Source organism: Condylura cristata, unplaced genomic scaffold (genome assembly GCF_000260355.1).
Source record: "Condylura cristata isolate star-nosed mole 26May11 unplaced genomic scaffold, ConCri1.0 scaffold00014, whole genome shotgun sequence".
NCBI lineage: Eukaryota > Metazoa > Chordata > Mammalia > Eulipotyphla > Talpidae > Condylura > Condylura cristata.
Genome location: NW_004567115.1, coordinates 24345457 through 24367625, shown reverse-complemented (window position 1 = coordinate 24367625; position 22169 = coordinate 24345457). Strand labels below are relative to the sequence as shown.

Sequence of the window (22169 nt, the reverse complement as noted above, 5' to 3'; positions counted from 1 at the left end):
CCGGCCGCCGGCCGCGGGCCCGGGCGCCCCCCTCCGCCGCGTCAGCGTTAGGGGCGGCCAACGGCCGTTTTTCGCGTCAATGCACGCGGACTTCTCCTCTCCTCATTTTTATTTTTCCATCTTGTCACTTAATGGCGTGGGGGATACTGGGTCGTGCTGGAGTCAAACCTCTTACTTAAAAAAAAACTTTTGAGGCTGCTGTGGGCTGGTATTCCCCCCCACCCCCACCCCTTTCCTTAGGCTGACAGCGTGGAAGATTTCAGCCCGTTCACCTTCAACCCGGTCTAGCACTCCCAGGATGTGGAAATCTCGCTGCAAGAGGGCCAAGGACTGGAATTGTAGATGCCTCGCCCTTCCCCAAACAGCACCCGTGGAATCTGTGCGGCCAGGTCTTGGGTGAAGGGTGCTAAATTACCAGGTGAAATTGTAGCCTGATCGGTTTCCCACTCCTTTTTGAGGCTTTCTTTTCATAACTTCTAAGTCTTTTATCTCAGGCTCCGTTTGCTACATCCGAAGTATGCCAACAGGCCTGATGACGGCAGTCTTCAAAATAAAAACCGTCTCTGCTGGAAGGCAGGGGAAGATAGCAAAACTCCTAGAATTGTCTTCATTCTCCACTAGGGATTCCATTTAAGAACTGCTCCTCTCGGAATGGACTTCTTCCAGGTGAATCCTCAAATACCGATGTGATGTAACGATGTCCTTGCCTGGGCAAAGCGTTTCTTGTTCTATTGTAATTTCCCAGATTGAGGTGAATCTGTGAGGTTCCCATAAAGAGAGAGCAGTTCCAGAATTTGGGAACCAAATTATGCTGAGACAGATTTCCTCCCTGGAGGATGTTTGGTACATATATTGTGGATGAATCATGATCATGACGTCTCATAGATTCAATAACAAAAACAAAAGCAGTAATAATGCAAGATAAGGCCGAGTAGATAGTCTTATCATAACCGAAGGGCAGGGGTTAATGGAGGGTTGGGGTGTTAGGATGCTTTAGAATCCATCCAGCTCCTCCTCAAAGATTACAACTAACCATCACAGGTGTGGAGACTACAAAGATAAAATAGCAGAAGTCGTTTCCAGGGAGCCACATGAAATATTCCAAGATCACCCAAATGTTCCTTATTTTTGGCTTATAGCTCACCATGTAAAACTTAAGATGCTATGTTCCTGAATTTGACACTGTTTTGTTGCCTGGAAATAATATTAGCCTATGTAAATCAGAAACTGGCAGATAGTCTTCTTAAGTAGTTCTCAAATCTTTTCATTCCTCTGCATGCTGATTGGGACTGACTCTCCCAGGCCTTAATGGAGCTACTGGAACACTTAGCTCTGAGGGTTTCTGACCTGGGTCACCCTCCCTGGCTGACCCCTGATTTGTGCTCTCATCTAGCTGTGCCTGTTCCCCTCTTTGCCTTGCCCTTTGTATTCCTAGGCATAATCAGTTCCAGTTGGGAACTTTTAATATGTCTAAGAACTATCTGGGACTCTTCTTTAAAGACACAAATCCAAATTGCCAACAGAATGCAGAAGTCTGTATTTTTACCAAGTACTCTAAAGAAATTTTTCCCCCATAGGATAAATTTGGGAAACAATGACTAGCTTGAACCAATGATTGCTGCTTCCAGGTGGCTACTCACATTCCTTCCCCACCTTCCACAATAATCTCTCAAACCTTGACTGCCCCAAACTTCCTTTATCAACCAGGTCATGTCTATTCTGGAAAAACAGGTTGATTTTTTTCGCCATTCTAAACAACACCATACCTGGATATTCGCTGAGACTTTTATTTATGGCCCTTTTTTTTCGCAGGGAAAATATTAATAGCCACAGCAGGACAACAGGCTTATTATACAGGATGTTCCAGGAGGTAAGTGAACCTACACTGAGCACAGTCCATTTCTAAACAACAAGCTTCTAAACCACAAGGACATATTGTATTTATGATTCAGTTTCATTTCCCCAGAGATTAGGACAAGGCTAAGCACTCAGTAGGTGTTCAGTAAATGTGCCCCCAAAGGATATTCCAGTTCACAAAGAGGATTTGGTGGATTTGGTTAAAGTGAGAGAAATCCCCCAAACTTAAATCCTCCTGGGGAAATCAGGTTTCTGAACAAGGACAGTGATGACATCAGTAAGGTCAAATCTGACTAAATAGCAATTTCTTGAAACTAGTGAAGCAAATGCCCAGGTTTCTGAAAACTGTACCTGCAAATTTCTGGACTTAACGTGACAACAATAAAGTAACTGGGAGAAGAGGGGAAAAAGAGGAGAATGAAGCTGGATGGAGAGCCAGAAGGAGACCTGAGGTAGCTACATGGAGCAGCAAGCCTGTGATGAAGAAATCGTGCTTGTTTCCTGACCCTGGACTGGTTAAGGCAGATGTGGGTGAGATACCTGCAGGGAGGTGACTATGGCCGTGTTTATATTGATTTTGATTTTGCTCTTTTCCTCCCAGATTTGTCTGGCCATTTCTGACCTTTTCCATGGGTCCCAGCCAGAAGGTGCTTTAGTCTTGTGGCGGGCTTTCAGGCCTTGCTTTGGGCCAATCCCTTTTGGGTTGACTTTTGCCCACGAGGGGATGGGTAACTTCAGGTGTTTGATTTAGAAGTTATATTCTCTGTGTTCTGTATTGTATATTCACTGTATTAAAGTCCCTTTTCATTAAAGTTTTATATGTTTTGTCTTGTTGCAGCGGATGGAGAACCCACTTAGAGCAGGCAGGTTTGGGGCTTCAGGGGTGTCCCTCTCCCCCGTCTTGAAACATATTTGCTGTCCTATAACAGATTTGGCACCTACTCGATAACTCAAATTGATTTTGTTGTCTAGAAGTACAAGTACTTAGACTAACTGATACATCAATTTTCCTGTAATTCTGGGAAAGAATGGCCAATGTTTGACAACAGATATCCAACTGAGGTCAGCCATCATCTTGCTGCTAGCCCTAGACCTCACTGGAGCACATTGTTAGTACATAACCAAGTAACCAAAAGAAACTTATTTGTTTCGGAAATGACCATAAGCACAGAAAAGACCCCTTCTGTTCTCTTCCCTATTTTGGCTCTTCACAGAAGGTTTGGATCAATACACCATGAAAATCTAAAACATAACTTTCTTGAGACGCTCTGCAATGGTGTCTCGAGATCAGATATATGCCTTGCGATTAATAGATGCTACACAGAGATCTGCAAAATGGGTCTCTTTAACTAAAATTAAAATAGGCAACTCCAAACAGACAAACAACTAACCATTTCATAGCACAGAAATGACATGGGGTTTAGTTAGGAGGATCCTATGGTTTAGAACTTGATCCTGTAGTGGGGGAGCAAAGACAAGTACCTACCTGGATAATGAAAGCTGGTGACAAGGAACTCGTGGTAGTTGTGCTCTCCGGAGAATGCATGCTGTGCCCAAGTGGCAGCCCTACCTAGATACTTCCCCACTCACCAGGCTTTACACCCTCAACTCTTATGCCCCCACCAAGGAATGACAGTTACCCAGTGTTGTCTAACAATCTTCCAGAAGAATCCCAAACCCTGGATTTCATTAAAAAAAAAAAATCTTCCAATCCTTAATGTTCTAACATAGTGTTTAAAACCTTGTAGAACCAAACACTGTGCAGGACAAGCAAAGTTATCTGTGCTCCTGTTCAGCCCCAGGACCCTGTAGAGCATTTAGAAAGATCAGTCTGGCAACAATGAGGGGTGGAGAGTTGGGGAGGGTTTGGAAAGGAAGGAGTCAAGATTAGGAGAGCTGTCAAATTATTTTCTCAGCTGGGAGATGCTTAGAGAAGGGAGATAGTTTCACTTCCAGGTAGTGGAGAAGCAGAACTGCAATTAGTGTCCTAGGCTTTCACCCTACTTGTTGGATCAGTATCAGAGTTGGAAGTAAGCCAAGCAGGATGCGACCATGTTTACAATGGAAGGAAAACTGCTGCAGTGTGGGAAAACTGAGTTTCTGACCATCAGGGACAAAAATCAGTATGTGGGCCTGAGATGATGTGGAGTGTGGAAGAGGCTGGAAGGAGGTAGAACCAGGGCGGCAGTAGGAATCACAGAAATAGAGAAAACACTGTGGAAATGGAAAGAACAGGCAGCAGGCAAGCCCATCAACGTATTTATATTTTCTAAGAACTTAAGAATTTGATGAGCAAAAAAACCCACATCTAGTTTCACGTAAGCTTAAATGCCAGACTCATGATGAAACCAGAATGGCTGGGCTGCTCTGAAGGGCTCAGTAGAAGCATTAATCCAAACACAATTGAAGTGGCAGTGGCAGCTAGGATTTAGGGGCTTCAGTAGAACTTCAACAGAATATCTCCCACTCTTCCAGCTGATTTTGAGAGCCAGCCTGCTCACTGGATGAGGTTTCCACCATATGGGGGGGCTGGAGGAGGTATACCTGAGCATGGGGACTCCATCACCATGACTCCTCCTCTGTTACTCTTCACTTTACACCCTCAACTCTTATGGCCCCACCAAGGATATTTAAATTGTAGAAGGTGTCCAAAAAGAATGGTCTTATAGCAATAGTGATCCTACTCCTTTGCATCTTTTCTCTCAGGCAGCAGACAGAATTTCTCATTCTCAATTTATTGGTGAGGTCTGAAGCAAAAAATGGAACCACCTGCCCAAGATCATGCAGATAACTAGGGCCAGAACTGAATCTAGAACTCTAGTTTCCTGACCTTCAGTTCCCTTTGTGCTTATCAACCTGGAAAAAGCACCATGCCACATGGTGCTCCTGCAGGTTAGGCGCTACATGCTCCTTTTAACTTGTTGCTGCTTTGCTACAGCTCCAGCAGCCTACTTACTTGGTAAGGACGCAGTCACAGCTAGGATTACCTACTGCCACATCCGTGATGAGCTGCTTTTCTGATCTACCTCACTCTACCCAGGCAAGAACATACTGATGTCTGTATAGGACAATGTTGCCAATAACCACATCTGACAATATTCAAATATTGCTACATGACAGGCTTAACCTTGCCAGATCAGATGTTACCTTTCACCTGCAGGTTATTATCACCTATAGTATTACATTCTCCTCGCCAGCCAAACAAATCCAAATCAGGGAATCTGAGCTACATGTTTATACCAAAAATTTTATCATAAAGAGAACCTCCTTTCCAATTTTTTTAAAAAGAAAAGTTTAACTTACATAGTTAATTCTGTTTCAGGGATCCAAGGAGATTGTTGGGGATCCACAGTGCACCCACTGAAGACTCAGCAGAGTTTCCCCACCTAGGAGCTGCTCAAAGATGCTTCCTTAGGATTTGCTTTGTGAACAGCTCTGTCAGAACCATCCTTTGACTTTTTTTTTGTACCATGTGGGATTGGTCTCCCAAAAAGAGGTTAGATAGGCTTTCTCCAAGACATCTAGAATAGGCCTTTTCTGATATAGTTACCTTGGCAAATGGAATGAAGTTCAACAGAGGACCTAGAGGCTAAGAAGGAGCTCTTGCTCCTTCTAGAAGCCTCTGCCTTACGCCTAATCAAAGTATTCACACCCCCTTCCAATGACCTAGAAGAATGTAGCTTGAAGGGTATCATCCTGGTGTAAGTTTACCAGTGAACATGTATTACCTATCTAGGAAAAACACTTTAATGTTAATTAAAGAATGTTATGAGAAGTTCCTGGTTATGAGGAGCTCCCTCCTCTCTCCTTGATGCCCTAGGTCCCAAAGCACAGGATATATACCCTGGTTTGCCTCACTTTACTTCAGAATTTACCATGTAAGTTCTCCACCTGTTATTACATTTTACTTTTTTTTCCTCCACTAGTCTTTCTGATGGTAATGTGTTCATTCATCAGGCCCAAAAGAACTCAGAGAGGTGGAGGAGCTTTCCCTGTGCCCTAACAGCCACAAAAGTACAGCCTGACTCCCCCCCACCCCCAAGTATGCTTTTCAACTTACAGCAGAACTGCCATGGCAGTGTTATATTGTGTTCACTTTCAGAGAAGTGGGAGGAAAAAGCAACTGTTTTGGGTCCTCCTGGTGGTACAAAGGGTTGTCTCAGCATTATGAAGCAATCCAGTGCAGCATGAGTGTGGGTGTGCTAATCCTAAATGGCCTATCTAGTCTCCATTTCATTATCTACAGTTCTGTGTTCCTAAAGCAAGGTCAGAACTGCCCAGTCACAGGAGCCCAACCCTACAAGGTGCCTTTCAAATCAATTAAGAGCATAAAGCTAGATCACTCTGGGAAGGGTATACATAAGGAGGTATGACCCAGAATGCCCCAGAGGGCTGGTGACAGATGCATAAACTTACTCCTGACTTATACATCATGAGGCATGAGGTATGACAGAACACCCTGAGGATTGGGGAGGGCTGTTGACTGAGTCTAACAAAAGACCCCAGAATCTGATCAGTGGACCACCTTATTGATAAGACTGAAATCCTAACCGGGGAATCAGGGCTTGATCTACATACGGAGCTATCAGCAGATGAGAAACAGTTCCACCCTTCTTCTGCTTCTACTTCCCCATCTCCTTTTCTACTTCCTCATATGAATAATTCTATATGACTGGTTTACCAATAAAAAGGCCAGGATCTTGCTCTTGAGCAGCATCCTGCATTATGTAGCTGCTCCAAGACCCCCGTTTCTTTATCAGTGTGGTGTTTCCTGCCGCAACACATGAGCTGGATCCCTGGCCAGGGATGGGACCCACGTGGCGCGCCAGTCTTGCCTGCTGCTCCCCTCAGCAGTGTATTTCAGTAGATCAACCTGTTCTGTTCCCACTCTGTCTCAGGTGAATCCTCTTACCTCCCTCACCTCTGGCCTGCACCCCAGCTCTTAGATGCACAAATTCATCTTTTTAAAAAAACATTATGTTTTATGAGGTTTACATTAAACTAGTGCTATTACATTAGTGCCATTTAAGAGCCAAAGCTATGAAGTTACCTCTCATCACCATCAGATGTCACAATTATATGTTTAATAACTTGATTTTTAAAAGTCCACTATAGTATTCATACTGGAATGAAAGGGTATAAAAGAAACAGTTACTGAGTACAAAAGATATGACAGTCAGATTGTTCTTCGTAAGTGAGGAAAATAACCCTCAAGAGTATCCCTAATTTTTCCTATCAGCTACCACAAATCTGAAGTTGAAAACAAGCAAATCATAACCAGACACAAATGATCCTTTAAAAGAGTTAACTATCGGGCCCTCTCTGGTGGCGCAGCAGGTTAAAGCACAGCACCAAGAAGCTTAAGCCACTTTCCCCATGAGTTCGATCCCCGCCTGTCCCAGAGGAGACCACACGGTGTGGCAGACCTCTCCTGACCTGCCCCACTGCTCCCCTCAGCAGTGTACTTCGTCTATCTGCCTGTTCTGCTCCCTGCTCTGTCTCTGGTGAATCCTCTCACCCTCCGCATCTCTGGCCTGTACCCCAGTTCTGTACAAATAAATAAATCTTTAAAAAAAAAAAAGAGTCAACTATCTTTAAATTTAGAAATATCATCTATTCCAGTTGACGTAAGTTTAGTTTTTCCTGCTAAACAGCATTATTGAACTGCCCGAGCCTGTTCAACAGGAATACCATCTTGTTAAATCACTGTTACTTATTTAGCACATTTTGTTTTATTTTCCTTTGAGCTTACATTCTTTTTTAGCTGATAAGGCATTAAGAAAAATAGGTCCTCCAAGTTACCGAGATTATACATAAAACCTCAGATAAGGGACTATCTGAAACCCTCTCTAAATTTTTTATGAATTTAAGTTTCTAATAATGAACTTTACTCCAAATTTGAGAGATCTGCTTTACTTCATTAACCTGGGGAGTGGAATCTAATGCTTGAATAAAAGATTGAAGGAATTTAAGAAGCTGAAATAGAATAGTAGTCTTTCTCCCACAGACATTTTATCCCTTCTTTTCTACCCTGTCTCCAAAATTAAATAAATTCCTAAATAATCCACTTGGAAGACTAAAAGAACACTGATCACGTTACAATCCAATTTTCTAAAATAATCCAGTTTTCAGATAACTCACCCATTACCCTTGTAAATTAGTGAATTTTCAGGAGACCACATGTGCCATTTTTTGATTTATGAAATACTATCACTGAGAAGTTAGAAGGCAGCAGATTAGGAAGCATATGGAAAGGACAGGAGAGCCGCACTGGTGAGAGAGTGCACTGGTGAAGAGTATCCACCCAGAAGAAAGAATGAAATCACAAACGCTTTCTGAAACAATTGGGATTCCAACTAAAAGCTCGCCTTGGGGACCTGAAAGGATCTTTCTATAGTAATTCACCTGTTTGCAACCACAGTATTCCTCTGTTCCTAAGCAATAAGAAGGTGGGACACCAAGAAGCCAACTCTATGACGTGTATAAAGTTCCTTGCTACTTCTAGCTTTCACATTTTTACAGTAAAGGTTTAACTGCCATATTAATTCTTAAACACGTGTGGAGGAAATGTTGTTGGGGGGAAGGATGTCCTGAACGAACTCTACAGACACAGGTTTTGTGGACTCCACCCCCATTCCAGACACCGAAATTATGAATCCCAGCAACACCAAAGGGAGGACTGCTGGACCCAAGGGCAGAGCTAAGCGGCCATTTTGGGCTTTTGGCTATAAAGCCAGACATGTTGGGCTGAGGCTCTCTCTCTCTTGGCCTGTGGCTGGCGGCTGGTCACTTGGTTGCTGATCAGCTTTCAGCTTGCTATTGGGGTTCCAGATCAGCGGAACTGGTAGGATGCATTGGTTAATTTGTATCTCTCTCTTTTTCCCTGGGTTGTTTCTTCTTTTTTTTTTCCTTGTCAATAAACCCATTATTGACCTTTCTGTGTGTGTCCTCAGTGTAGTTGCACTGCAGTACATGGATGGTTGGGTTGCCCTGTAACAATATTTTTTTTACTTCTGTAATAGCATAGAGAGCGGAAGCCTATTCTTTTCATGTTCAATTTTTTAAAAAATAATACATTGTTTGTTTTCTTCACAAATAAATATAAGCAAAATGATTAGTTGAATAAATGGGAAAACATAACAATGTTCCAAGGTGATAAAGCTAAATATTGTAGAATGACAATAGCATCAAATTGCTAAAGCAATTTCAGTCAATTCTTAGAAAACTTTTCTTAGAACTTATCAATATTTTTAAAAATAAATAATATAATAGTGTATTTTTACATCATTTTGTGCATTTTTCCATCTCAGTTGTAATCCTCGTGGGTTTCCCATCACCAAATCACCTGTGTATTTTCCATAGGCCAGTGTATTTTCCTCCTCCCACTGTTTTTGATCCCATTCCCCACCCCACCCCCTTAAAATAACTCTGGTATATAGCTAGAACTTGTCAATATTTTTCAAAAATTTATCTGGAAAGATTAACTGTGAGTGTATTTTAAATTAAAAAAAAAATACCAACTAAAAATCAAGGAGATTTGTTCTGTAAGGTTTTAAGACACATTTATGCAAAAACAATTTCTTGTTCTGTAAAAAGGAAAATACAGAAAGGAAAATACAGAAATTTATTATATGGTGAAGATGTTGCAATACAGTAGAAAAGGGAAAGTTGTTTAAGAAGTGGTTGGAGAATAATTGCTTGGCAATGGGGTGGACAGATTAAGTTAAACCCTTACCTCAGAGCACATACCAAGATAAATTCCAGATGGACTAGATGGCTAAATAACAAAACACAAACCAGGAGCAGAAAACAATCCAGAAGCAACAGAATCTGTCAAAGCTCTGTCAGAACTATGACTGACCAAATTTAGAAGTAATTAATGAATTCACACACAAAATAAAGATGTAGACTTGGCTCCATGAGAAAAGTAAAACTTCTAAATATTTTTCTTCAAATCAAAGACAAAATGGCACACTGGGGAAAATACTAGTAATCAAAAACTAATATTGTTATTACTGAAGGAGATCATGATAATCAGTAAACTCTAAACCCCAACAGAGAAAGATTTTAATTGTTCACTGTGTCCACAAATTATTTCAGTTAATCCCCAGCCCTTGCCCACACTGTCTCATGAGAAAGGCTGATTACAGTGTTTTTTTATTTTAAAGATTTATTTATTTATGCATATAAGAACTGGGGCACAGACCAGAGGTGGCAGGGGAGTGCGTGAGGACTACTAGGAGTTTCTTCCCATCTGGGAAAAGGTAGAACCCTGTGGATTTCAGTGAAAGAAGGAGTCAGTTGGGACTTAGGAAGTTTAAGAATTTGAAAAACCCTCTTCAAGAAAAATACAAAAGGACCCCTTGAACACAATGTTAGGACTGCTATGCTAGGGCTGTTCAAAGCTTCCCTTAGCTTCTGGGTAAATTCAGTTCTGCCTAAAGCTCAATAAAAGAGATACTTTGGCTCAGAAGTGGTCCAGTGGCTTCTGCTGGATGAGAGAAAACACTGACTTAGCAAGAGTCAAGGCTGACCTCCTCCAGCTTCTTTGAAAAAAATGAAAAAATTTAACTAAGATAAAAGAGAAAAACTGTAAGCTTCTCTACTTTGTATGCCTTGTACACCCTTATCCTTTGAGTTTTCATAGGACACCATGGTAATAATAAATCTGCCCCTCACTCCCTCTATTATTCCCTTACTCCTGCTAAAAGAACCTTCTAGCTGAAGCTGAAGTTTAAGTGTTTCAAAGGTCACCCAGCTAAAGGCCATGCCCCCTGCCTTCTCTACAACTAGAGATGCCCTTCTGACTCAGTTCTCACTTGTAGGATGTGAGCCAAGTGGTGGAAGCAACTTTGGGGCAATGTCTTGAAAAAGAAAAGTGTCCTGCATTGCCCTTCCTCCAGCCTGTAGGTTGCTGGTGAGTCAGCTCTGTTGTGTGGCTAAGGATAGCGCTGGGGGACGTTAGGGCAACAGGGCAGATGGGGTCAAGCAGAGCAGCGTGCAGCCCTAGACTGCCACCTGGCGCAAGGTCAGAGGGCAGGACAAGCCCCCTCCTCTGCACTGCTGTGCCACTGGCTCTCTTGAGAGAGCAGTGTCTCTTCTAGGCAATGCAACCTCTTCTGTGTCACTTTAGCATCTCAGCTAATTTAGATGGAGATAAGTGAAGAACCTGTCTTAAAATTAATCCACTTCAACATCAGTGAAATTATATTTAGGCTCCTTCAAAATTCATCTTATATCTCAGTAGTGTCCTTTTCCCAAAATTATGTTTGGACGCCTTCAAAAATTCATCTTGTACTTCTGGAGTGTCAGGCTGCCAAGTGAATGAGATGATCTCACAGCCCTGAAATCAGGGCTGAGGCCACCCTTTCACCTACCATGAAAACTTGGGCTGTAACACTGCCTTTCTGGAAATTCAGCAGTTTCCAGAAGACAATGTGGACAAAATGCTGAAGTGGTAAAGAGTCAATAATACTTAGATTTCCACACAGTCTAGATCTTCCAAGCAGAATGGATACTGCACAGAGGATGTATCTTTTCCAGAGAGATTTCTTTGACAATAATACAACTTTATAAGTCTAGAAATGCTGTATAGTAAATGAGTATTTTCCTAATTCAAAGGCTAATATAATAACAGATCCACATTTATGAATGAATGAATGATTCTTCCTCTTTCACTTCACCACTAACTGGTGTTAGTAAAGATTTCCAGAACCCATCTACAAAATCCTTTTTGTAACTATTTTCATATTGATTCATATCAGTAAAGTTACTATCTTACAGAACTGCCATTACTCTGATCTTCCCTGTACCTCATAAATTATATAGAGTAATGTATCATATGTTTAATAATTTCATATATAGTAATAGCAAATGAATATTTTGTTATCCTTTGGCAGAGATAACAACAACACAAAGTAAAACCTGTTTGTTTCAAACTGTTTTCTGAACAAAAGATAAGTCCCGACGGGGTCCAAACCTAAACATCCACTCTGGATCTCACAGAACCATAGGAATTTTCATGTGGAAAGGATGTTTTTTAGAGAGATACTTGGGCCCAATATTCTCACGTTCAGATGAGTGGCTGAGTCCTTGAGACACAAGAAGTGTCTGGGGACGATGTCAAAGATCCATGCTTCTTGGGTGAGGTGCCTGAGGTTGACACTTCCTCCCCAGCCCTTATAACAGACACTTTGGTATTTGTGAAAGTGACAGCTCCCCACCCCTTCATTTCATTTTAAAAGGCAACATGAACAGTTCCTTTTGTAATCAAATAACATCGTGCAATTGTGCCTTGTTTTAAAAGTATTTTAAGTGCCTTTATTGTTTAAAGCAAAATGATATGTATATTTGTTCTTTCATTCAATCATTCTTCAGATTTTACAAATGATGAAGTTTTCAACTAAACAGACCCAGTTCATACCCATGGATCGAATTTGTGAGTCTAGTATGGACAAATAAAACAAAAAACAAAGCCGTTTACAGCCTGTTATACAGCACATATAAGATAAACACAGGTTCCTATGAGAAAGTCCGGGGGGGGGGGAGGGGCGTGAATGGAAGCAAGTCAGGGATGAGGGATGAGCAGAAGTGTGGGGGTAACAGCATCCAGAAGGGTGAGAGCCTGAGCAAGACTCTAAGGAAGGAAGACGTCTCTGCTTTGGAGCAAGTACTGACTAAGGCCAAGTGAGGGGAGAAAGGGGTGGACAGGTGGTGCTCTGGTTGGTAAAGCAGGGAAGGCACAGGCCTTCCAGGGCTGCATGAAGGATTATAGGTTGTAAAAGTTGATATAAGTAGAGCTATTTTAAAATGGTGCTGGAGCAAGCATTTCAGAGAAACTGCCTTGTTTGTCTTGTTCCTTGAATCTTGGGACTAGGCCAGACCTTTGGCTGGAGCCAAACCACAATTTACCGGGAAGTCATCCTGAGCTCAAGGACTGACAGTGTGGATCTTCTTTGCCTGACAATAGAGTCAGCAACTAATTATGTAACAGGGTGGTCCCCAGGAAAAGGGGAGGTTCCAGGTTTCCTGCCCCACCCAGAAGGAGGGTAGAGCTGAGGAGAGAAGAGAAGGAGTCTGAGGAAGAAGGAAGCAGGGTGGAGAGCCAGAAGGAGACCAGAGGAAGCCACAGGGAGAAGAGGGACATGTGAAGAAACTGTGCTTGCTTCTTGTTGGTCCTGGGCTGGTTGGAACAGATGTGGGTGAGAGACCTGTGGGGAGGTTCACTATGGCAGTGTTTATCCTGATTTTTATTTGCTCTTTTCCCCCCACACTTGTCTGGCCACTTCTGACCCTTTTGCATGGGTGTCTGCCGGAAGGTGCTTTAGGCTTGTGGCAGACTTGTAGGCCTTGCCATAGTCTTGATTTCAACAAATAACCACTGCTTAAAAAATATTGGTGAATAATTCCCTATTTTTATCTTTTTCAAATCACTTTTAGTGTATGAAATCACATTATTTCTACGCACTACCTGTTTGCACACTCATGCTCCATGAGCAAAGCACATGGTTCATCTTCTTCTGTTCTATGTTTGATGACTGAATATATCAAACAAAACCTTCCAAGTCCTTCTCTTATATATAGACAAGCATGTACTTATGAGGAGTGACACACTGATAGGCAAACAGATATTTGTACATACAAGGTACTTACACATACATATTGTCCTCTGCCAAGGTGAAGACTTGGCCCCTTTTTGTCAATTTTTGCCTTACACAACCAAGGAAGGAAGCCTAACCCATTCCTGAACTCCCAAAGCTGATGGCCTTCTCTTAGCTGCATAACAAACCTCTTTGTGCGGCTACATAATTGACATAGTTCGCTCCCCATGGGGGGATATTAGGGATTTCATTGTTCCTCCTTAAAAGAGAAACTTCCAGAACTACCCAGTATATGCATCTTTTCACATACATGCATGCTTATTTCTTTTTCTTTCTTTCTTTCTTTCTTTTTTTTTTTTTTTAAGATTTGTGCATACAGAACTGGGGTACAGGCCAGAGGCTCGGGGTGGCGAGAGGCTTCACCAGAGACAGAGTGGGAAGCAGAACAGGAATTCTGATGAAGTACACTGCTGAGGGGAGCAGTGGGGGGTCAGGAGAGGTCTGCCATACCATGTGGTCACCTCCGGGGCAGGCGGGAATCGAACTCATGCAAAGTGGCTTTAGTTTCTTAGTGCTGTGCTTTAACCCGGTGCACCACCAGGGAGGGCCAATATGTTTATTTCTTAAAGTAAAACTCTTCAAGTGGATCATAGTGTCAAATCAAACATATTTTATATTTCGATAGTCAAATTGCCCTCCAGAAAGGTGGCACTAATTACAAAAGACAGCCTTTTCCCTACATCCTAATTAATACTGAGTCAGTCAATCCTCTAAATCTTTGGCAAATCTTTGGGAGTGACACATTTTTATTTGAACACATTTGATTATGAATGAAGTTTGAACATCTTTTAATGTATTTACTGAACACATTTGATTTTACTTGAACATATTTGATTATGAACGAAGTTTGAACATCTTTTAATGTATTTGCCCAACCATTGGCTGACTTCCTTCCTTCCTGCCCTTCCTTTCCTTTTTTCTTTTTTTGGTCCAGAGAGTACATCCTTTGCCTTAGAACAGTAACACCAAGTATGTAAGTCCTGGGACCTGCACCTTAGCTCACCTAGGAATTTGTTAGGAATGTAAATTCTTTAGTCCTACCCCCAGACTTACCATATCAGAAACTTTAGGGGTGGGCCTGGCGGTTCGAGTGTCCCCGCAGGATTGTTGAGGCACAGCAACCTCAAGTGCATTAAATCATTGTGGTGGGTTCTTTTCTGTTTTCTCTGGCCCTCCATACCCACTATTTCCTTTTGTCCAAAATAATCTAAATTACGTTGACAAGACTCATGAGTCCCTAGCATCACCAACATCTAACTCACATCAGGTACAGTAGCCCGGTAACAGTTCCTCCCTCTTCCTGGCTACCTAACACCACTCTCCCTTCTTTGAGTAACAATTCATCTTTTCTTTGAGAAGCCACCTTCTTGGGCTTGTATTTTCACATTGTGATTCCTGACGGAGGGTGGGAAAGTGATTCAAGCCCCACCAGGCAGGACATTTCACCATCAAGCCCCTCTTGGTTTAGTGAAGGGCATATTTCATTTACAACCTCTGACAACCTCTCCAAGCTGTTCACCACTACCCCCCCCCCTTTTCCTGTCTCAAAGCTGGGGTCCTTTGACAGGATTCCAAAGAAAATTCAGCATCATCAGAGAGGTGCCCAGTAGGGCCACCTGGAGGTGAGACGGCCTTGACCTTGGGAATGGCAATGGATCCAACAGGCACTCCCAGGCAGGCTGAGTCTGAGTGGTATCAGTGGACAGCATGTGCAGAAAAGTGACTCTGAGTGGGGATTAGCCACCCCCCATGGTGGGCATTTTCAGTCATCGCTGGTCTCCCGGCTCAATAACCCCTTTATTTAAGTCGCTCTGTAAGCCTCAAGTGACAGCTGGCAGACACATTTCCCAGGCTGGTAGCAATGGAGACTATGTGGCAACAGAGACTGTGTGGCAACATTCTTCAGCCACATTCCTCATTCTGCCACTCCTGGCATCTGTGTCTGGTAAAAGAGTGGCCTCAGATGTTCCCAGAATTCATTGTCCCTCACCAACACTATCAAGGTCAATTTTTAAGAAATTCCCTAACTCTCAGGGATATAAAGTGTCCTTGGGCTTCAAGTCTTTTCTCCCTTTCATTCTTGACTATTTTCCCCAGATAAGATATTCAGAATTGTTTTATCTTCAGCATTCACACATCAACCTGCACTTTTCAGAACATCTTGTGTGTGGCAAGGCACTTGAGAACGAGGCTGCCTCCCTTGGTTCTCCACATACAGAGCAGGCACAGTGTAGGCAGCCCAAGCAAGGACCCGACTTGTTTCACATCTTCCCAGGCTGAGTGATGGAAGTGGGGGAAAGCTGAAGTATGACCAAAAATGGAAACAGCATGCTTCAGTTTCCATAGAGGGTTTTCAATTGTGCAAAAGGAAAAAAGCATGGGAGAGAAGGAGGAGAGGGGGAGGGAGTGAGAACCAGAGGTGGTGATGTTTCTGATTGCCAAAGAGAATGTGAACTGAAATCCACATTCCCCTTAAGATGATCAGAAGACAGGAAAGCTGCCATTCCTCGGAGATATTTCCATGCTGGTAAACAATGCAGTATTGAGAAACTTCTCAGCTCTGTAAAGAATGTGAGAAGTCTTGGACTTGATGCTGTCAGCTAGAGTATTCACACTGGATGCCAAACACATGAGAGGCCCTGAACGAAGTTCTTCAGTTCAGCAGGGGAATCTTAGTCTCTCTGTGTGCAACTATTACTGCACACAAGTGAGGACTTGTGGGAAAGTCATGGCTGCTGGTGGGGGTGGGGGCATGAGTGCACACAAAAGCACACATGTGACCACATATTTTCACACACTCACTAGCAAAAATACACATTGATACAGCCTCACCCCCCCAACATGCAGTCACACATACCCACACAACCTAGTCACACAGTCACACGCATACACACCACCAGACACAGTCACACACCTCATATCCATGTATAACCACCTACACAGTCTCACACACAGCCCCCTCCAGCACTTAAGTCTCTAAACAAGACCCCTCCCAGATCCACCAGCCATTCATACAGGAATATGGAATCAAACAAGACAGACAAATAAATATCAAGTGTATAAAGACAACTTTCACTTCGAAGAAAAAGTCCATAAGCTGGAAAAGGGTTGCCAAATGAAAAACACAAGAAAATAAATTACTTTTATTTAATAAAAGGACAGGCCTAGGGCAACAAAGACTAGGAAAAGGAGATAGCAGAAGAGTCAGCCAATGAAGTACTGGAACTGTTTAGGGTTTGGTCTCTGAATAGTGTTCCTCACAACTGGGATAACCCATTCTGATTAAACAAGGACCTGCCATCCTTCCGGGATGGAGAAGAATCCAGGGTCCCTCTTTCTCCGTGAAGAGAACCTTCCCCTGACCTTGCACTGATTTGCGGGCCAGGAGCTACAGTAACCACCAGAGGACACCAGAAAGGCTGAATGTCATAGAGAGTATCTTCAAGACTTATTTCAATAATTGCCAAAAAAAAAAAAAAAATCAATATCAGCTTCTTTGCATCCAACAGAGGGTGCTTATACTGTAATATAAGCAGCGAGCACCAGGGAACAAACATGAAGGAGGCTCTCCAGAAGTCATAGAAATATATTCTGAACCATCATGAGCCGAGGGGCAAAGGGAACCAACACGTCCAATGAGAGATAAGAACCAGAAGAAGGAAATGGAGTATCAAAAAAAATCTTATCTCATTCTCTCATCTATTTTTTGTTTCCCCACACACTGTCAGTTAGTATTTACGACTTTTATCCTACCCAGTAAAGAAGTGAACTGCAGAAATTGATTCATTTCAGTCCAAAAAGTAAGCAGATAGTAAGTAGCGCCCCCTGGTGGTAGGACTGCAGAATAGTACCTTCTACCAGGTCCGGGGACAGAGAGGTAGAAAACCAGGAAAAGAGGCCCACTCCAGACTAAACTACCGTTGTCTCTCCTCCTCTCCATGATTGTCAAGTGTTCCTGAAATTTCTTAGTTGTTATCCTCAAGGGAACCTTCCAGCCTCTACTTCAGAGATGAACAGTAAAGGTACTGATATTATCAGTATATGATTTATGTTCCCAAATATCACTACAGGACATTCATTAAGAACCACCACATTCTAGATATCATTTGGTCAACTAATGGGTCAAGGACCTTCTGAGGCCACTGGATACACATCTTTATAAAGTCAAAGGCAGGGAGTGGGGAAAAGGGCAGAGATGAGAAAATAGCTGGTGGCGCAAGGGTTAAGTCTCTGTGCCATGAAGCTATACGCAGCCAGTCACTATAGCACAAGTTTGATCCCCAGCCCGAGAGCTGACCCACATGACTCAGCAGACCTCTCCTGTCTCACCCGCAGCTCCCCTCAGCAGTGCATTTCAGTAGCTCTGCCTGTTCTGCTCTCCACTGTCTCTGGTGAATCCTCTCACCCCTCCTGCACCTCTGGCCTACACCCCAGTTCTTGTATGCATAAATAAATAAATCTTAAGAAAAAAAAAAAGAAGACACTGTTGGACTAAGAAATGCTTAGAAGGTGATGTCTGGCAGGTAAACGTCAGATACAGCAGGATACTTGCTTGTATCCTCAAACCCCAATTTAAGACTAAATGTGATGTAGCCATAGAAACATAACATTTGGCAGTTGTTAGAGCAGGACTCCCAGACAAAAATAATTCAGCAAAGAAACAGTCTAACTATTCCATGTAAATGTAATAAAGTGTCTGAGTATCTACAGACTAGGCTGGATATTTCCTCAAATATTTATTTTACTTACACTGTGCTATCAGTAGAGAAGTGGCCATAAAAGTTTACTTTCTAGCAGATAACCAGAAGTCTGTGTGGCTTAATGAGTTGCCGACGTGGCAAACCCACTCTGGATAAAACTGGTAATGTTGTCAGTCAGATTCACTAGATCTAAATCTCAGCTCCACTTGCTGAGTTTGTTTATAAAGCAGAAATAATGTCTACTTCATACGGTCCGTGAAAGGATTAAATGAGGTGATGTATAGGCTTCAGCATCTCTGATTCTAATTTTTGGATATGTGTATGCATACTTTCATGTACAGGCACCTATAATAAATGTTTATTCATACCATCAGGGGACCTGTAGATCCAAAGAAGCTTTCAGAACTATTGCTCCAATGCAATGCATCTCTTTGAGTTGCCTGGGAGCTCTCTCCCTTACCAAGGACATGTTACCCTGTCAGACTTTCATAGCATATGAAGACAGTTTGAGACAGATGTGTGGATTGTATTAGAAGCAGAACTATTCTGTCCTCAGAAAGCAGATAATGATGTTAACGTTTCTTCAAAAACACCTTCAAGTGAAGCAAGCCAAATATAATTCTTTTGCTTAGAAACATTTGCAGCAGTCATACTGTAAGACTGGTCAAAGCAAAACTATACTAGGTACAAGAAAATTATATCCAACGTATTAGTAACAGTGGTTATCTGAGAATGAAGAAATGTCAAAATGGGAGGTTCCTCAGTCTCTGAGGTTACCAATTTAGCAGATAAAAGATCTAGAAGAGAAAGGAAGAATAGAGTAGTGACTTACCATTTCTTTCCAAATATAAGTCTGCTAGTACTTTATATCAAATTGCTATGAAAACCAAAGTCTAGGCTACCCATGCAACACATAAGCCTGACAAAGAATGTAGAAGATTTGAAAACACCATTACTTCCACACGGGATGCTACATTGTTTAAAATGGATGGCCCACCGAATTAGGTTGTGTAAAATCTACAAGGAAGGCTCAGTTGTGATGTCTTTATGACAAGTTCCAAACATCCTTCTTCATCCACCAGGTCACCTCCATTTGTCTGCCTCTCTGGAAAGTGTCCTTCCCCCAATACTATAAATAATCATTCAGATTTTATACACTTAGAAATACTCTTCTCTGCTCCTATAAATTCCAGATAAATAATATATTCAAGGCTCACAGTACCTGAACACAAGTCACTTTTGATGAGTGAATGAGAATGTGAAGAGAAAATCTACCAAGGGTTAAATTATTACACTGAATTTTTTAAATGTTATTAAAAATCTTGGAAAAGAGAACTGTTTAGTACTTAATACTAGTGCTAATCAGTTATCTATTTAAAAAAAAAAAGTTAGAACATTTCCTTATATTAGAGATTCTAGAAATTTCAGACAGAATGAATGGTTTATTATAAAGAAAAGTGAGTCATAAAACAATTAGAAAAAATGTTATTTGGGATAGGGAAAGCGCTTACTAAACATAAAGGAAGAAGAAGAAACCCGAACAGAAAATATAATAGGCTTACTTATATTAAAAAGTACTTTGTCAATCTGCCTGTTCTACTCCCTGACCTGTCTCTGGTGAATCCTCTCACAGCCCCTGCACCTCTCTGGCCTGCACCCCAGGTCTGTATGCATAAATAAATAAATCTTTTTTGTAAAAAGTATCATTATGGCCCTCCCTGGTGGCACAATGGGTTAAACCACAGCACTATGAAGCTATCGCAGCCACTGCAGCAGGAGTTCGATCCCTGGCCAGGGATGTAACCTACATAACATGGCAAACCTCTCCTGACCTGCTTCAGCAGTGTATTTTTTTTTTTTAAAGATTTATTTATTTGTACATACAGAACCGGGGTACAGGCCAGAGGCTCAGGGGCGGTGAGAGGCTTCACCAGAGACAGAGTGGGGAGCAGAACAGGCAGATCAACAAAGTACACTGCTGAGGGGAGCAGCGGGTAGGTCAAGAGAGGTCTGCCATGCCATGTGGTCACCTCCGGGGCAGGTGGGAATCGAACTCATGCGGAAGTGGCTCTAGCTTCTCAGTGCAGTGCCTTAACCCGCTGCGCCACCAGGGAGGGCCTCAGCAGTATATTTTAATAGATCTGCCTATTCTGCTCCCCACTGTGTCTCTGGTGAATCCTCTCACTGCCCCTGCAACTCTGGCCTGTACCCAGTTCTGTATGCATAAATATATAAATATATATATTTTAAAAGTAACTACATTTAATGTGGGATTCTACAAGGGATTCTGGGAAAGAAAAGGATGGCAAGTGAACTATGGGAATTTGAATAATGTACAGATTTTCATTAATGATATATCAATGATGACTTCATTAATGTAACAAGTGTATCATACCAAAAAATCTAAAACTTACCATTTTTTTCAATAACAACTAACCACAACAATTTATTTTTTTGTGCATTTCACAAATATAATTTTGGAAGGGTTATTTGACAAATTTCATTGTCATCAACTGCCAAATAAAATTAAAAGTAAATTTTAAAAGTACCTTCCCTTCAAGATAAACCAAACCAAAAAAAAAAAAAGACAAAGATGAATAAGATGAATAAATTTACATGAAAAAGGGTTAAGCCATTAAAGACTCTGGATTCAGACTGTCTTGGTATAAATCTCAATTTTGTCATTCATTAGCCATCAAATTGTGAGCAAGTAAATCTCTGTGTCCATTTCCTTACACATAAATGGAATTTAAAAGTTTAATTACCCTATAGGTTATTTTGAGGATCATATGAACTCACACATTAAAGACACTAATAATTTCTAGCACATACTCAATAGATGTTAATTGGCCTCTCCATATGAAGAATTCCCGCAAATAAATACAGAAAAATTAACATTTCAGTACAAAACTGGAAAAGAAAAATAAATATTTACAAATTTACAAATATGGAAAAAAGTTCACTTTTACTGTTAATGAATAAAAAAGCTGAAATGAGATTTTTTTTTTCTCTTACCAATCTGGTAAATATTTAAAATGATAGTTCTCAGCATTGGGCAGGTTGCTATGGACATATGTGAAAGATGCTAAACTGTTGGTGAAGTAAAATTTAATATTGCATGTTGGGGAATAATTTGAAAATATATAATAGCATGTAAAAAATATAACCTTTAGAATGTTCACATTCTTTGAGCACATAATTAAACTTCCCACAATGTTCCCTAAATTATTAATCAGAGATGCACAAAGAATTATAGGGAATTTAATAACTGTGATTTATGCGAGCAAAAATTATATTCACCCTAAATGTCACACATTTTGGAAAAGTTAATTAATGGAAATAAATTATAGTACACCAGATAATATACAATAAACAAGCTGTAAGGTATTTTTGAACTCAATATATGTGGGTTCCTGGGAGCTGGCTACTAGCTGGCCATTCATGGGCAACTGTGACCTGTTTGCTATCTACAAGCTAGAGCTTGTAGATACAGAACATTCTTTGATCACTTATGGAGTACAGCCGTATCTCGAGGCAGGGCTGGGGACCCCTACGCGGCTGTGGACCTGATTATGTAACTATCTCCATGGTCTCGGGATAACTCTGCCTGTGATAACATCAAATACTCTGCTGATGCAAATGTCTTTTGATGTATGGTCACATTGTCCCCTTCCCTGTTCCTCATAAAACTTTGTCCCTCATTCCTATTCCACCCTCCAGACCCTATTCCTCATACATTGTCAAATGATGAACCTTTACCAGCCTGCATGCTTTCAATAAATGGTACAAGAACTCTGCTCAAGTCTCATGGCCTTGCCTTGCAAACCTGCTCCACAACAGTTCTGGCCTTAAAGTGGCAACAAAGTTTCTGTCACAACAAATCTAATGATATGAAGAAATGTCTATAATGTTACATTTAAAATCAGAATGTAAAACATATATTGTAAGTAAA

The 22169-nt window shown here is 41.5% G+C and overlaps 1 protein-coding gene and 1 long non-coding RNA gene across 5 annotated transcripts in view; one reads left to right on the top strand and one right to left on the bottom strand.

The window, feature by feature from the left end:
* The window catches only part of TACC1 (transforming, acidic coiled-coil containing protein 1), a 102194-nt gene that overhangs the window by 54679 nt on the left and 25346 nt on the right, over nt 1-22169 (bottom strand). The window lies entirely within an intron of this gene.
* LOC105853618 lies at nt 49-2074 on the top strand. Its single transcript, XR_001145441.1, has 3 exons — nt 49-418; nt 495-666; nt 1813-2074. It is a non-coding gene; the product is annotated as an uncharacterized LOC105853618 (long non-coding RNA).